The 18,716-nt window shown below is 29.1% G+C and overlaps 1 pseudogene across 1 annotated transcript; it reads right to left on the bottom strand.

The window, feature by feature from the left end:
• Positions 1-359: 359 nt before the first annotated feature.
• Positions 360-17,636, bottom strand: LOC145961228 (glutamyl aminopeptidase-like; annotated as a pseudogene). The gene is made up of 13 exons (XR_014435600.1): positions 17,561-17,636; positions 16,949-17,438; positions 15,070-15,516; positions 14,309-14,489; positions 12,645-12,792; positions 11,194-11,275; positions 10,450-10,745; positions 5,076-5,356; positions 4,092-4,282; positions 3,508-3,876; positions 3,354-3,423; positions 3,144-3,248; positions 360-503 (listed from the first exon to the last, which is right to left on the bottom strand). The product of XR_014435600.1 is annotated as a glutamyl aminopeptidase-like (transcript).
• Between the last annotated feature and the right edge of the window lie 1,080 nt (positions 17,637-18,716).

Here is an 18,716-nt window from a genome sequence, read left to right on the forward strand (position 1 = left end):
TTCATATAATATAACATAATTTAATTATAATTATTTATATATTATAATTATGAACATAATTTACACTTAATTTAATTATATATTTAATTATAATATAACATACTTTAATTATAATTATTTATATATTATTATTATGAATATAATTTACACTTTGCTTTACTTCATGTTAATAAGGAAATAAAAACATCAGTAAATTGCAGGCTAAAATGAATCCTTGTAAATGCACGTGCATTTAATTATATATTATTAACGCACATAAGCATAAATAATAAATCGAAAAATATAAACATTATAAAAAACTATTTGTAACAAAGATATATAGATGTATTCGCGTCACAATTGTTACTTTTATTAAACGGTTATTGTTGATATTTGACAAAATTTTGAAAGTAATTCTGTTGACTTTTGATTTCGAAAAAGCGCATTTGTATCTTGCTTTCAATATTTGAAATATATTGCTGCATACATCTGAAATTTTCTTCTAATTCTGTTAATTTGCTTGTCTAAAACAGATTATAATATATATTATATTTAATTATTATTAATATCTTTATTGTTCCCCTCAGGGTTACAATCTATTACAAAAAACTCTTAAAACTACTTTTATCCTAAAACTTAACTTATACTTATTAACTACTTGAGGGATCGCGAATCTCTTCGCTCCCCCTCCCTCCTTTACACACATACACACGCCCTCGACTTCCGCTTCCTCTTGCTTTTTCCTTCAACCTCCCAACTCCGTCGTCCCTCCCTCTACCCTCTTTCTCTCTCTCTTCCCCCCCCTCTCTCTCTCTCACTCTCACTCTCACTCTCACTCTCTCTCTTCCTCTTCCTCTCTTCTCCCTCCTCTATCTTTTCCTACTTCTCTTTCTTTCTCTATCTCTCTCATCCACCATTCTCCCTCCCCTCCTCCCCCCAATATCCACCCTGCCATTTCCTGCCAGCTTTCCCCCCCAGTCCTCCACACTCTACACCCCTCCCATACGTGTTCCCAAGTCTCCGTCTCCCCTTCACATAACCTACACATCCTTTTATCTTCCTCTTCCCAATAATTACTCTCCCCTATCTCATTCCCCAATTTAAACCTCAATACCCTCCTCCACCTGCTCTCTCCCCATCCCTTCTTTAGATATTCTGGTATTCCTTCTTCCTTTATCATCTTATACCATCTGTTATATCTTGAGTCTCTTATCCTTCCTTCCCTCTCCAACCTTTGCTGCTCTTTGTCCTTCTTAATCAATTCTCCAAACCATTCATCCCCTTCCTCTCTCTTCCTCTCTACCTCTCCAATCCCCCATCCCCTGCTTTCAAAAAACCTCTTTCTCTCCTCGTCCCACTCTGATCCTACCTTTCCCTCCCTCGCCCCCTCCCTTAATTCCTCCCAATATAGTCTCGTCAACTCACTACCTTTCCCTTCCTTCAGCCTTTCCTCAAATCCCCAAGCTCTCCTTCCCGCTCTCTCTCTTAACTTTTCCCTCTTAATTTCTTCCCTTATCAAATATCCTGGTGTTCTTCTCTCTAGGCCCATTACCCACCTCATATATCTTTCCTCCAGTCTTTCTATTCCTTCCCTTTCTTTCCAACCCCATATCTCAACTCCATAGCTCAATACAGTCCATATTAGCCTGTCAAACAGCCATAGCCTTCTACTCCAATCCTTGCCAAACTTTCTCCTCCCTATTCCCCATACTTCTCCCATTACCGCCGCCGCCCTCTTAATCCTTTCCCTAATATGCGCTTCTTGTCCTCCATTCCTCTGCAACGTATACCCCAGGTACCTAAATTCCCTTACCTCCTCCATCCTTTTTCCTCTCCACCTCCACTCTCTCTTCTTCATTCTACCTCCTCCCTTCTTAAACCTCATTACCTTCGTCTTACCTACATTCAACTCTAAACCTTTCCTCTCTATATATTCCTCCAATCTACCAATCATGCTCCTCATTTCATCTTTCTCCTCCGCCAATAGCACTATATCATCCGCATAAGCTAGGGTATATATCCTTTCTCCCCCACTCATCTTGATCCCTCCCTACTTCACCTTTCCCATCTCCTCCTCCAAGTCCGCAATCATTATACTAAATAACAACGGACTCAATGGACATCCCTGTCTTACCCCCCTTGCCGTCCAAAAACACTCCCCCGTTTCCCCTCCTGTTCTTACACTACTTTTCGTCTCTCTCAGTGCTTTATATTATATTTAATATTTAATATTATAATAAATATTACTAAATATTATATTAAATATTATCTCGTGTATGTGTATATATATATAATATTAATACATTTAATACATATATATAATACATACAATAATAATAATAATCTTAAATATAATAGGAATAAATAATAATTATGGATTATGAAAATTACAAATTTGCTAAAATGAGAATAAAATCATTCTTCTATTGTACTATGTGTTGTATTATATTATGTGCATTGTGTTGCACTATATTTTACTTAACAACTCTTTTGTTTGCAAGGAATGCTTATAAATAATACTTTGCAAGTAACTTTCAACAAATAAAAATCAAAATTTAGAATTAGAGATTTTTAAAATAAAATTAGAAATTTAGATGAGCTGCAGCTATCACAGAGATAATATCATTATAATATTATAATATTATAACTGTTATATCTAGCAAGTGCATTAATTGTTCTTAACTTATCCATCTTTATTAAATTTTTATTTTAGTAATCAAATGGCTCGTGTAATATTAAAGAAATGCGAATCACATTACGTAATACTTTCTCAATCATATTGAAAAACATTTAAATTTATTTAACTAAGAGCTGAACATCTAGACTAACTAAGATTTAAATTTGAAGCTTGTAAATTCTCTTTTTAAAATTTATATAAATCGATTTTCACTAAAATTTCCAAGTAAAGAAATTATATTTCTCTTTTGCTTTCGCTTGCTCGCTCACTCTTTCCCATTTTTTTATTCATTAAAAATTACATATTTACAAAATAATGTATTTTCGGAAATTAGAAATAAAAATGTTTATTTTATCAAAAAAATTAAATGACATTAATTTCTGCTTGTTACTTTGGGATACTGTGATATTAATATATTCTGTATGAAAACAAAAAGATCAATGATTAATAAATGAAATATTAGTATAATGATATTCATAAAATTTACCTTTACTTTCGTATTTCTTTCTTTCACAAAAAACCATATCTTCTTACATTCATTTAATTCAACTTGCATTACTTTAAAAAATTTATCTGTTAGCAAGTCGTTTATCTAAAACAGATCATTTTGATGATATTAAACAGCAATATTTGATGTCGCGTGGTTATTTATTTTACACACACACATATATATATATATGTTTTTTACAATTTTTACCTTTTCGAGTTGATTTGTGGAATACACATGATTAATAATAATAATAAACGTTGCATACTCGCTGACTTGTCTATAACAGTAGAACAATATGTATTGATACACAAATAAATTGTTGAATGATAGATATATATTTACGGAGAGAAAACTGTGTTACTTAGGTTTTATATGCTCAAGATTATGTAATATGAAATTGAGTATTACAGGATTCCTTGCATGCTTTGCGATAGTTAAAAGAAAATAATTAATATAATATATTATTAATAATTAATAATAATTAATATCTTGATCGGAAAAATCTTTTAAAAACATAATCGATGTTGTAGTATCATTTTTTATTAAATTTAAATAATCTTTGATAAATTGTGAATCCTCAGGACAAGAGAGAAATTTTAAAAGTTTAGGTTTAAATTTTTCTTTTCCCAGACGATATACTCCCCACCAAGGAGAATCTTCATTGCTAAGAGAATAGTACAATACTTTTAAACCTTGACAGTATGTCCATTCTTTCCACCATGGCAAAAGCCTACGAGATTTAACAAAAAACAAATTCTAATATAAAAGTTTTGCACATATTAATCTTATATTTTGATTAAATAATTTAACAAATTATAATTTCATAACATAACATAATTTCAATTTTGATATATAATTTTGATATATAAATAATAAAATAAACATTGCACATGTATCTACAAAACAATTAAATTAAAATAACCGAGAATATATAAGAAAAATTACGTGTTCTTTTCGGGATCTGCGAGATGTCGATTTAAATTATGTCGGGCATTTTCTATGCATATGCGACCATCAAGATTACATGCCCATTTCGCAGCCTCCATTCTTAAACTCTTTGTAAAACCGTGTTCATTAGAAACTTCATCGTATTTAAGTTTATCAAGCAAATCGTTTAGTAAGTTTAGCATTTTCCCCTAAATATATAAATATATATATATATATATTTATATGTATTTATATTGTTACTTGATATAAATTTTATATTTTTCGATTCTTGCATTATATATTGCCATACCGAAAGATATCTTGCGCAAATATATTTTACATGGTTTTATATATTAAGAACGTTTTGTCTTGGTAAACAGCTCTAAATTTCTTTTTATAAAAATATCTATTATATGTATAGCTATACTTATATTGTATATGTATTTACACAAATTTGAATTTTACTTGCGTGCATATTCACACATGCTTAACACATGCAAACATGTCCATATCAAAATATACATACAAAAATACATATTTTGTAGACATATAGACATACATGTAGACATTATATGTATAATATAATTTGATAACTTTTTAACTGTTTATGTGTGTACTAAACACACAGATAACTGATGTACATATACGTTTCCTACTAATTTTCTATCTAAAAATTAATGATATTTAAATCGTCATTATGAATATCATGCTTGGATTAAAAATGGTAACAATTTTCATATTTTCCTTTATTTTCCTCTCCAACTTTTTATAATTAGTACACACTCTATTCGAATGGAAATAGATACTTATCATTCATCCAAAATATATTTAAAAATCGTAATCAAATTTTTTTAGCTACATGTACTTTATTGTATGTATTTTTTCTGAAAGCACTTAATAATTATTGTTATAAATGCACACAATATTAATATGTGCAATAAGTAATATGTTTTTAGTATGTTTAAGGCATCATTGACATTGTTTAATAATTTGTGTTATTACCTTGATATTAAAATATATTGGTTCCTGAAATAGAAAGATATTGGACAGATATTCCAAAGCTTTGAACATAGGATACCATGCCACGTAGTCTGTTTCTCGTGATAGATATTTTGTAATATTCCAGAATACAGTGGAATTAAGTTGGTTTGTTATCATTAAGTGGAAAGCGTCATCGATAATTTGGGCACGATTCAAAACATGTAATTTCCTATAATTTTTAGAATTTAGATAACTTGCAATTCTTCGCCAGTTCTCGATATCGTAATTGACTCGATAATATCCTGCCAAAAATAAATAAATTGTGTATATATATATATATATATATATATATATATATATATATATATATATATGTATATATATACAGGGTGGGGCATTTTAATCGCCCCAGGCGGATATCTGGAAAACTAAGAGAGATACAGAAAAATGTTTCATACAAAAGTTATATGGTTTCAAGGAGGACATAAGATGGTGCCATTAGTTTGACCTTGAAGAGTCACCTCAAGGTCACGTGAAGGTCACCTCCAACTTTTTAAATGGGACATTCTATATGCTTTTGCATATTCTTGTAGCTCATCTTGAGAGCTTTTCAAAACAGTATAATTAAGTTAGTTTTCATTAAGTACTTTCCGAGTTATGAGGCTTGAAATTATTTCTTAATTTTACATAAACCGTAAAATATCTTGTAAAATATTCATTTTTCGATCATCTTACCTTAATACTTTTATGTACAAAATAATAAGAGGAATCAATTGGTGTAAAGAAAACATATAATTGTTTCGAAAAAAAAAATGTAATTTGCAATTTTTTTTCTTAAAAATAACTATATATTTTTTTTACAGCAATTGATTCCTCTCATTATTTTGTACATAAAAGTATTAAAGTAAGATAATCAAAAAATGAATATTTTACAAGATATTTTACGGTTTATGTAAAATTAAGAAATGATTTCAAGCCTCATAACTCGGAAAGTACTTAATGAAAACTAACTTAATTATAGTGTTTTGGAAAGCTCTCGAGATGAGCTACAAGAATATGCGAAAGCATGTAGGGTGTCCCATTAAAAAAGTTAAAGATGACCTTCACTTGACCTTCAGGAGACTCTTCAAGGTCAAACTAATGGCACCGTCTTATGTCCCCCTCCGAACCATACAACTTTTGTATGAAATATTCTTCTGTATCTCTCTTAGTTTTCCAGATATCCGCCTGAGGCGATTAAAATGCCCCACCCTGTATATATATATATATATATATATATACAGGGTGTCCCTGAATGATCTGTACAAACTTTGTGAATAAGTTCCAAGGACCCAAACAAGCAGAAAATGTCCCATAAACATGGGGTCGGAAACGCTTGCTTCTGGAGTTACGACGGTTCGAAGTTTTCCTGCAATAGCTGGAGAAATTATCACGTCAAATCGCATAGGTGTTACAAAAGTGTGTTTATTTATTTCCTCGGTTTTGCCACGGACATAACAGGACAGTACACTTGCTATAGCAAATGCTCGAAATGGCCTCCGTTAGATTCCAAGGAAGCCTGCGCACGTCGCCGCATTGTCTGGCGGACCGTCCATTTCCACCGGCACGGCCATACACCAGATGGATATCCGCCAGATCATCAAATGAATAATTTGATTCAGTCATGTTTTTAAATTAGTTTTGTAACACCTATGCGATTTGACGTGATAATTTCTCCAGCTATTGCAGGAAAACTTCGAACCGTCGTAACTCCAGAAGCAAGCGTTTCCGATCCCATGTTTATGGGACATTTTCTGCTTGTTTAGGTCCCTGGAACTTATTCACAAAGTTTGTACAGACTATTCAGGGACACCCTGTATATGTAATATATATATACAGGGTGGACCAATAACTCTGTCCACCTGGAATATCTCCGTTATTTTCAGATACAAAAATTTTTTACTTATAAACGTTGTACGGTACCAAGATGGCCGTAATATGCTACTAATAATTTTTTTGTAGGTGGAGGCGCTTCAGAGATTTCAAGGTCATCTCCATTTTTTTAAATGGCATGCTATACTTTTTTATTCTTAGTGTAATAGCGGAAGTTTAGACGATTTCAACGACCTATAATAAGGTCATTCGGCATTAAATAAAAGTGTAAAACAATGATTCTTACCTTGCTTATAAGAGATGCTCGAAGTGATGTTCGTTTGCATCGATGCAACACTGAAATCTTTGAATTTCTGAAGCACGTACATTTCTTAACGTTTCTGGACTGATTGTCGCACATACTGCAATAATTCGTTGTTTCATATTTTCCGCTGTGGTCGGTATTTCTTGGTATACAATGTTCTTTGTACTATAATCTAGCGATATGCAGCATGTGCGATAATCAGTCCAGAAACGTTAAGAAATGTACGTGCTTCAGCAATTCAAAGATTTCAGTGTTGCATCGATGTAAACGGACATCACTTCGAGCATCTCTTATAAGCAAGGTAAGAATCATTGTTTTACACTTTTATTTAATGCCGAATGACCTTATTATAGGTCGTTGAAAACGTCTAAACTTCCGCTATTACACTAAGAATAAAAAAGTATAGCATGCCATTTAAAAAAATGGAGATGACCTTGAAATCTCTGAAGCGCCTCCACCTACAAAAAAATTATTAGGAGCATATTACGGCTCTCTTGGTACCGTACAACTCTTATAAGTACAAAATTTTTGTATCTAAATATAACGGAGATATTCCAGGTGGACAGAGTTATTGGTCCACCCTGTATATATATGTGTGTGTGTGTGTGTGTGTGTGTGTGTGTGTGTGTGTGTACACAATATATATATATATACATATATATACAGGGTGATTCAAAATAATCCTATTGTCCGTGAAATGACACATTCTTGAGTCAATTCTAAGACGATTTTTCCTTTGGCAAAATTTCGTCCGACGCTTAGTTTTTGAATTATTAAAGGAAGTAATTAACTTATAATGGGTCGAATACAAGAGGCAGGCAAGGGTGGCGCGATTCACCGTCAGACGCGGGTGCTTATGCGGGGCGCCTGCTGCGATCATCTGATCGCTACATACACACACATGCGAATACATACATTCTCATTCTCTCTCTCTCTCTCTCTCTCTCTCTCTGCCTCTCTTTCTCCCACCCTCACTCTCTCTCTCTCATTTGCTTAATCACTTGAAATTATTATTACTTTTACTTAAATTATTATTTACTTTTTATTATTATACATTTTCACTTTAATTATTATTATTTTTTTATATTGTACTATTTTTTTTTTTTTTTTTACGAGAGAGGGGAAGATGCATTTTATGCATACTCACAGGCCTGTCCGGTGAGTTATATGGGACTCGAGTACCAAGTCGAATTACCAACTCGGTACTCCTTATCCACTAAAAACCCCTCTCTTTCGCGAATTTTCTCTGACACTGTTTATTTGACATCCGGAAATCTGTTTTCACACAACACCAAAGAATAGTTATTATTACCTTGTTCGATGCATTGCTGTAATTTCTTGAAAAATGAATTTTCCGACAAATTGTACTTTCACTCAAATTGAACGTAGATATCACGTTCTAAGGGACAGAGATCCACTCTAAATAATTAATCGAAGATTCTTTTTTTTTTATAAACTGTATTCTTTTATAAACTTTAACATAATCACATTCATTCACTCACTCGATAAGATGAGAAATTTACCAATGACTCTATCACTAATCACTATCAATCACTGTCGAATAATCACTGTTGGCAATTAAAAACCACTCGATTAAAGAAACACACGCGCACATACGTTATTACACGACGCGACGACGCGATGATATTTATCCGGCGACAGCAAATAGTTTTTGGTTATGATAGGTTACGGTAGGTTAAGGTACTAACAGCGTTGTCGAACGTGAACATCGATTTGATTGAAGAATCTACCGTGTAACTTACCATAACCAAAAACTGTTTGCTGTCGCCGGGTAAATATCGTCGCGTCGTGTAATAACGTATGTGCGCGTGTGTTTCTTTAATCGAGTGGTTTTTAATTGCCAACAGTGATTATTCGACAGTGATTGATAGTGATTAGTGATAGAGTCATTGGTAAATTTCTCATCTTATCGAGTGAGTGAATGAATGTGATTATGTTAAAGTTTATAAAAGAATACAGTTTATAAAAAAAAAAAGAATCTTCGATTAATTATTTAGAGTGGATCTCTGTCCCTTAGAACGTGATATCTACGTTCAATTTGAGTGAAAGTACAATTTGTCGGAAAATTCATTTTTCAAGAAATTACAGCAATGCATCGAACAAGGTAATAATAACTATTCTTTGGTGTTGTGTGAAAACAGATTTCCGGATGTCAAATAAACAGTGTCAGAGAAAATTCGCGAAAGAGAGGGGTTTTTAGTGGATAAGGAGTACCGAGTTGGTAATTCGACTTGGTACTCGAGTCCCATATAACTCACCGGACAGGCCTGTGAGTATGCATAAAATGCATCTTCCCCTCTCTCGTAAAAAAAAAAAAAAAAATAACAGTACAATATAAAAAAATAATAATAATTAAAGTGAAAATGTATAATAATAAAAAGTAAATAATAATTTAAGTAAAAGTAATAATAATTTCAAGTGATTAAGCAAATGAGAGAGAGAGAGTGAGGGTGGGAGAAAGAGAGGCAGAGAGAGAGAGAGAGAATGAGAATGTATGTATTCGCATGTGTGTGTATGTAGCGATCAGATGATCGCAGCAGGCGCCCCGCGTAAGCACCCGCGTCTGACAGTGAATCGCGCCACCCTTGCCTGCCTCTTGTATTCGACCAATTATAAGTTAATTACTTCCTTTAATAATTCAAAAACTAAGCGTCGGACGAAATTTTGCCAAAGGAAAAATCGTCTTAGAATTGACTCAAGAATGTGTCATTTCACGGACAATAGGGTTATTTTGAATCACCCTGTATATATATATATATATAAAAGTATAAACAGATACTTGTACTGATAAACTCTTTGAAAGAATTATATATATATATATATATATATATATATATATATATATATAATATATATATATATATAATTCTTTCAAAGAGTTTATCAGTACAAGTATCTGTTTATACTTTTGTACTTATACTTTTATACATTAACAGAGATCAAAAATTTATCATAAAGTGAACATAAATGGAAATGCAAATTGTATATATATATTATAATAGATATAAAATCATTTTGCATGAAAATTGAACATTTCTAATAATTGTACGTATGTATGTATGTATATATAATGTATAATAAATGTAATGTATATAATACATAATATAATGAATAATATTTTTAATAATTTAAATCTTTCTCTCTAATGTGTATGTATGATAAACGCTATAATATGTAATAAATTTATTGCAAACTTACCAGTTTGTTGTAGATTATATACTATAAAGTCACCCAACTCCGTAGTATACGACCTATGTATGTAATCATCCACCATGTTATTTAAATTTTGATATTGTATCGTTGCTTTTACCTGTCCGATAGGATAAATATAGTGCGATGGGATATTATAATCTCGTTCTATTTTCACTACAGGACAATATTTTCGTTTGGTTGAAAACTTAATTAGCTGCGTTATAATAAATAAATTGTCTGTAGACAATGGAATGGGCGAAAGGTTCTTCATAACTTCACCAAAATAGTTAAAAGTTGGCTTGCTAAAGTTATAAAATTTATTCAAAATTTATTGATGTGTTAACGAAAGGTATTAGCAAATATATATATGTGTGTGTGTGTGTGTGTGTGTGTGTGTGTATAATTATCATAATATAAAGTTGGTAATTATATTTTATGATTAATTTAATTAAATATATAATTAATTAGATAATTAATCATATGATTTATAGTTTTTATATAAATATTTGATGCTACAGTTTAAATTATAATTTAAAAGGAATGACCAAACTTGATTACTTTTAAAAGATAAGTGTATATATAAATTGAAAATATATCTTGAATATTTAATGACATTGAAGGTAAAAAGTATTGGAAATGGTAATAATAAAGATAATAAAGTATGAAAGAAACGGTGTAAATTTAAATAAAATTAAAATTAATTTAATTTAAATAAAAATAATAATTATAGTAGTATAGTGTATTACTTACTTGTCCTTTACATATGTACGGATACTCTGCCAAAATATCTCTTCAGTAATCATGTGTTGTAATATACGCAATACACTGGATACTATAATTATATAATTTATATCAGAATATGAATAAGATAATAGTTATAGTAAATAATTAATAATTATGGTAAAAGTGCATAATATGATATTAAAAGCATTATGTATGAGGTTAGTTTACATTGTACTAATTTACAATAAGATACTCTTTGTACTATAATATTTAAAGGAATACGTTTGCATTATGTTGTACGTTCTGGAAGTAGAACTCTCCCGTAAGGAATGAGGGGGAGGGAGACGGAACTCATTGCGTCCACGCAGTGTACTTTGTAAGACAAATCGAAGTTCATTCTACATCTAATCTTGATCCTCGCTGAGAGTTTCGTCTACGCAGGGTGTCTCTTTTTACAGTGCTGTATCTCGTAAACCAATGATTTTAGAGAAAAATGTTTTAGACAAAAGTTGATTGACTCGAAGGAGAACATAAGATGGTGCCATTGGTTCGACCTTGGATATAATTGTTTGAAGATCACATGTAGGTTACCTTCAATTTTTTAAACGGAAATGCCCAGTTTTTATTGCTTAATCTTATAGCTTATCTCGAGAGCATTTCAAAACGCTATAGTAAAGTTTTTTTCGTTGAGTGATTTTCGAGTTGAGGCTTAAAATAATTTCTTAATTTTATAATCTATAAAATATCTAGTAAAATATTCATTTTTCGATTATCTTACCTTAATACTTTTATGTACTAAATAATGAGACGAATCAATTGGTGTAAAGAAAAAACATAGTTGTTTTTAAGAAAAAATATGTAATTGTTAATTGCAAATTACATATTTTTCTTAGAAACAACTATGTTTTTTCTTTACACCAATTAATTCGTCTCATTATTTAGTACATTAAAGTTTTAAGGTAAGATAATCGAAAAATGAATATTTTACTAGATTTACTATTTTATAGCTTATGTAAAATTAAGACATAACTTGAAAAGTACTCAATGAAAAAATACTTTATTATAGCGTTTTGAAAAGCTCTCGAGGTAATCTACAAGAATATGTAATAAAGAAATAGAGATTCATTTAAAAAAGAATTAATGATCTTGACCTTACTTTGACAAGATCAAGTCCATATTTTCATCATGTGTACCCCTTTAAGCTATGCAACTTTTGTTCGAAAAATTTTTCAATAAAATCATCGGTTCGCGAGATAATCGACTGTATCATTTAAAAAGAAACATCCTGTATATGTAATATATATAATTTTTATATATAATTTTATACACTACAGCTCCATTATGTATGTATATATGTGTGCATGTGTATAATGAAGAGATTATATATAAAATTAAAGTTTTTATCAGTTATTCTGTTTGTTTTTTAAGCATTTATATTCAAAAATTTACATAATCAATTTTTAATTATATTATCATACCTTTAATGTAACGAAAATTTTCAACAGAACTGTTGATTGTGCTGAATTGTGTGTAATAAAGTGATGTTTTATATTCAGTATCGAAGTGAAGAGATTCGTGTTGAATTTGTACCACAAACAAGTCCATCATCCGGGTACTTGGGAGAGCCTATAAAAAATGGTTTAAATTTATTTATTTAATTAATATTATATTTAATACACAATAGCAATATGCATTAAGGCTGCTACTTTCTACGTGTATGTAAAAAAAATTTGTTATACTCTTATAATTAATTATACTCTTAAAATATAGAATAAATAATTTAAAAATATAATATATTAATAACAAAAATGATTACTCGACATATAACTTTAAAACTAAATATTTCTAGAATTATTAAAATATATTATATAGCAAAATTATTTTATTACACAATTTCTATATGTGTACATATATTATGTGGAAGCTGAATGATAATTTTTCTTTTCTTTTATATAATAATTTAAAGTCGGAAAAATGTAACATAGTGACTTTGACACACACACAAAATAAAAGAAACATAAAAATGTAAAAATATTTTACATTGTATTATCCATGTATGTTGCAGATTTACTTGAAAATTAGCATTTTTAAGAAATTCACTTTTCTTTGTAAATATAGAATCTTCGTCTAATATTCTGATTTATAAAAAAAATTATACGCTATAATGGTAAATATTTACCTTTACACAGCCAGCCCCAAATGACTTGACCTTGACATATATTGTCAAGGTCACTGCACTGAGTAACATACAAAAGGTTTTAGGCGTCGCTAGTTGTTTATTAAAAAGTTATAAACAAAAGAAGCTTTATAAGGTTCACAGAATTTTTGGACACCATGTACAATAATAGACCTTTCGTATTAAAATTTATAAAGGAATAAACATATTGAAGAACATTTCAATTTCTTTGACCTTTGCATATATATCGATTATAATTGAGGATGACATTGTAAAAGAAACAATTTAAATTTATATAGAAATTAATACAATTTAATACAATTAAAAAATATTACAAATGTATGTGTACACACACACACACACACACACACACACACACACGGGGGGGGGTGCAAGGGGGGCCTTCGGCCCACCCTTCCGCAACCACCCCGCCGGTACGGGACGCATTGCGAAGAGTTCAATCACAATGGATATATGCTGTAAATTGTAAAGCGAGGTCCACCTTGCCTACCGGCGGGGTGGTTGCGGGTGGAGGGGCCGAAGGCCCCCCCCCTGCACCCCCAGCGTGTGTGTGTGTGTGTGTATACATACATTTGTGATATTTTTCAATTGTATTAAATTGTATTAAATTCATACACTTCTCTTTGCATAGAAAGTTACAAATCTATGTGAAATTATGTAACAATTGACTTTTCTTTCGATTAATGTATTAATGAATTTATAAACTTCTTTTGTTTATAACTTTTTAATAAACAACGAGCAACGCCTAAAACCTTTTGGATGTTATTCAGGGCAGTGACCTTGACAATATATGTCAAGATCGACTAATTTGAGGGCTGTGTAAAGGTAAATATTTACCATATATATATATATATTTATATATATATATATATATATATATATATATATATATATCATATTATTTGCTAGTGAGCAAGTTCTGCGCTAAAGAATGCTTAAAATAACCTGATTGGTGACATATAATCCAAGAAATGCGACAATAGCCTCATTTAACAAAGAGGATAACGGCCAAAGTAGATTTTCATAATAAAGACATTCCTGTACTACTTTATGGGCTATGAAGTTAGCAACTTTGATTTTAGTCGCAACAGAATCGACATTCTCAATGTAGGTAACATCTGCTTCTCTGAAAATTTAAGAAAATGTTTTATAGAAAGCTTATTACTGTTGAAAATATTTTGTGCTTGCAAATTTAATATAATTAAATAATTCTATAAATTAACATATTAATTATATATTAATGTTTTATAATGTCTGCGCGTATGAATGACTCATCACAAAATAATGCGATACTTACTTAACATATATGTAATGCTTCCAATATATATATATATATATATATATATATATATATATATATATATAAAGTTTTTTAAATTTTGATCGATAAGGAATATGAAAACTTGAATATAATACGTTATTTAATTTTATATTTCAATTTTTAATTTATAATTTTTAATTTTGTGATTATAAAATATATATATAATATTTTAATATTGTTTATCGTATAAATTGATACAGATTAAAGATATAATAAATATTTAGATATGTTTCTCTCATTGTCCCACAATTTTACTTATTTTTAAAGTATATTCAAATAATATTTAAAAATAAACAAAGGATATGTAGATAATTTTAGATACCAAGAATTATTATCCTTTTTTCATCTTTCGAAATATATTAATGTTTTTTAATTATATAATTACCTATAAATAACAACGCCCAGATTTATGATGCTTTCGTTTTCCGGAAAATTCGGAATTGCAACATGATTTATTTGCCAATTTTTATGCAGGCGTTTCCATTTATCAAACAAGTATAGAGTTATATTTTGAACAATTTTGTGTGCAAATGCGCAGTGCATTCCACACCACATATCAACATTGACTATACTTTGACTTGGACCAGGCATAAAAGATATATTAGTCCGATTAGCCAAAAATACAAAATATTTAGGCATTAAATACGTATAAAAATGTGTCATTGTCATGTTTTTATCATTTATTTCTATTTTTTGTATCGGCATATTTGATAAAACTCTATAATTTTGATGATGTTTTATAATAATATTATTGAGATGTAAAATGTAAATAGATTCGGGCAAACGTGGAATCATGTGTTGGATCCCAATAGTATCGACATATGTTGCCAACCTATCACACATTTAGAAATATGAATTAATGATAATAAATTTTCGACAATTACATAGAAATATTAAAAATTGAATAAAGAGAAGATGTACGGATGCAATTTATATATAAGAATAATATATATAGAAAATTATGGCATAGAGTTCTTTTTACTCTTTTGTTCTATATCTTGTATAACATTATGTAATCTAACAATTTTGATAGTATTTTGGCATTAGTAAAACGTAATGGTCATTTACTTTAGAATATACAGGTATAAAATGAATAGTTAATATTTAATAGTTAATATTATAGTATCAAAATTATAAGTAATAAATTTCAATAAAATTAAAATTATAAATTTCAATAAAATTAAAATAAAAAATAATTTCGTTCAATAAAATTAAAATAAATTTTATATTACACAATGTTAGAATAATGACTTCTTTTAATTGATTTTAATTAATATATTGTGATTATTGACATTGATATATTATTTAACCATTCCATACATAATTTTATACATGTTAAAAAAACTGCATATTTTAGTGATAATTTGTTAAATGAATCACATATATATGTTTTTAGTTATTCGCATATTATAGCGAAAATAATTTCTGAATAGTACTATGTGTGCGTGTATGTGCATGTTTAAATACATGAAACAACATAAATATAGCTTATATGTTTACTTAATATTATATATTTATATTTAATTTTATACATAAAGTGTTTATGAAAATTGAGTAAGTGTTCATGATCTAACCAAAGTTTGTTAGTGACTTCTATGAAATATATATGTATGAACAAAAAAATTCATATAAATTTCATCACAAATAATTCATACGAAACTCATGTGTCTGGAAATGTTTTCGTTCCGAATTATTATAACTTTTATAACAATTTTTTACATCTGTGTCATCAGCTATATTATAGATTAATTTTATGTTATAAACGCCTCGGTAATAGGCTTCATTAAATATTAATAATGATTTCCTAAAGTTTGTTATTAGTATAAAAATGAAATATTTGCCAAAATTTTGAATTTCAAATAAACAAGTTCTATGAAAACATAAACATAAATCTTTTAGAATTGTATTATTTAGATTTTGAAAACAATTCAAAACACTACCGGAATATTTGAATTCGTCCGACTGTTGATGATAAAATGTTGTATAAGACGTGCATTATTGCTGATTTAATTAAATTGATTTTTATTTGCAGTTTACATTCATTTTAATAATAATAATAATAATAATAATAATAATAAATTGCAAAATTTGTTACTAACAATAAGATCTTAAGTAATATATAATTAGGAATGAAAACTTTTCAGATAGGCACATGTTTATATAAATGTCTTTTCTTAGAAAACATTTTTTAATAAATAGAATGTTGTACCAGGATTGTGTCATCCTATAATTACTATATACTTAATATTTTAATAGTTACTTACCATTGTCCTTCATTTCTTTTATAAAACTTTTTTAGGCCTATATCATCAGTTATATTATAGTTTAATTGTATGATATAATCCCCCTCCGATAGATAATTTAAGAATGCATATTCGGTAATGTTCCTCCTATTATCATACCAAGCCGGTTTTAACGGTTCATAAACAATCTTTTTTCCATCAAAAGTAAATTTTATTGGATCATTAATCATTGTTGTATCGATAATACGTTTTATGTCTAAATACAATTGTATTCTTCGAATTGAATGTATTATCCTAATACTAATATTACAGTTGCCGACAAAAGCATCCTCTTTAACATATGATGTAAGAATGATATCATATTGTTTCGCTAATATATAGGATGATTGCCTGTATGTGCTTTCTTCGGATAGTTCAGTTATCCGGTAATCGTATGAAAAGACCGATACGATGATTATTAAACTGCTACATAATAATCGTTTTACAAACATGATACTACTTTCTTAGATATCTGTAAAAACATTCTTATTGGAAAAAACAAACGGACAAATTAAATACAACGTTGTCTCTAGTAATAGTTTAATGGAAATAAAACAAACATATAGATGTACTTAATTTTAATTAACGACTTACTCTATATATTGAGATATATCGCAAAATGTATGCAAATGTATGTCCTCTTATAAGAATCAGCCGCAATAAATCAATGTTTTATCCATTATCATCAGTGTAATAAGAAAAATATATATGCACAGTTATGACTTCTTAATATCTCGAGAAACTTCCAAAGACTAACAACACTTGGGGTACGCGATATTGTAATAAATATGTGTGTCATGTAAACACACAACTTCTGAGGTCGTTAACAGACGTTTCGATCAAGAAACGGTATGTAATAGCAAAGCACGGTGCCGTTTGTCCCACTCCAAATTCGTGCTAGCGATCGAGCGCCGTAAGAAGGCAGAGCTGTCTATTTCGCGTTGGTCTAAAGCAAAAGAGGCTACCGTTACGTAGAATATAAATATATCTAGAAATATATATATTTGAATTCTTTTATACTATTTAAAAGTAGTATATTCCTTTACCAAAAATTTGAGAACTTTTATAATTTACAATATACATTCAAATGAAATTTTATAAACTATATTATTACGAGATTGTATCGGTAAATTGTCTTTGAACAAGTTAATGAAAAAACGTAACTTATTTACACTAGAATATAATATTACAGTATCGTATATAAGAGAATATAATGAATAACTATTATTTTTTAGATTTTTGTTTATGAGTTCTTTCAAATTTACTTGGTGGATTTATGAATAAAACAATAGGAAATCCCTCAAATCGATCAAATCAATAATCGTGTTTTTCTTATAACGAAGCAGATTTTTAAATTTAAATTGAGAGAGGTGTTTTTATTCACAACATGGTATAAAAATATTATAGAGATAGCGTGCTCCAAGAATTATGCCATATAATTTATTATTAAATTAAAAACATTAATAGTACATTATTAAAACATATTCGTAAAGAATAATTTTTATAGGATTTAAAATATTAACAACATATATTAATATAACGCACTAATTTGTTAATATTTATATACAAGTATATTTAAATATTAATTATATGTACAGTATTTTATAATATTAATTATACATATAATATTTTATTATATATAACGTTCATAATGATTATATATTATATTAAAATTGTAATCTATACTATATTATTATCCACTATTAAATCACATATATGTATATTGCACATTAATATACATGTATTAATT

The sequence above is a fragment of the Camponotus vicinus genome, unplaced genomic scaffold, assembly GCF_025532165.1.
Source record: "Camponotus vicinus isolate PSW18456_S1 unplaced genomic scaffold, iyCamVici1.0 SCAF_11, whole genome shotgun sequence".
NCBI classification, from domain to species: Eukaryota; Metazoa; Arthropoda; class Insecta; order Hymenoptera; family Formicidae; genus Camponotus; species Camponotus vicinus.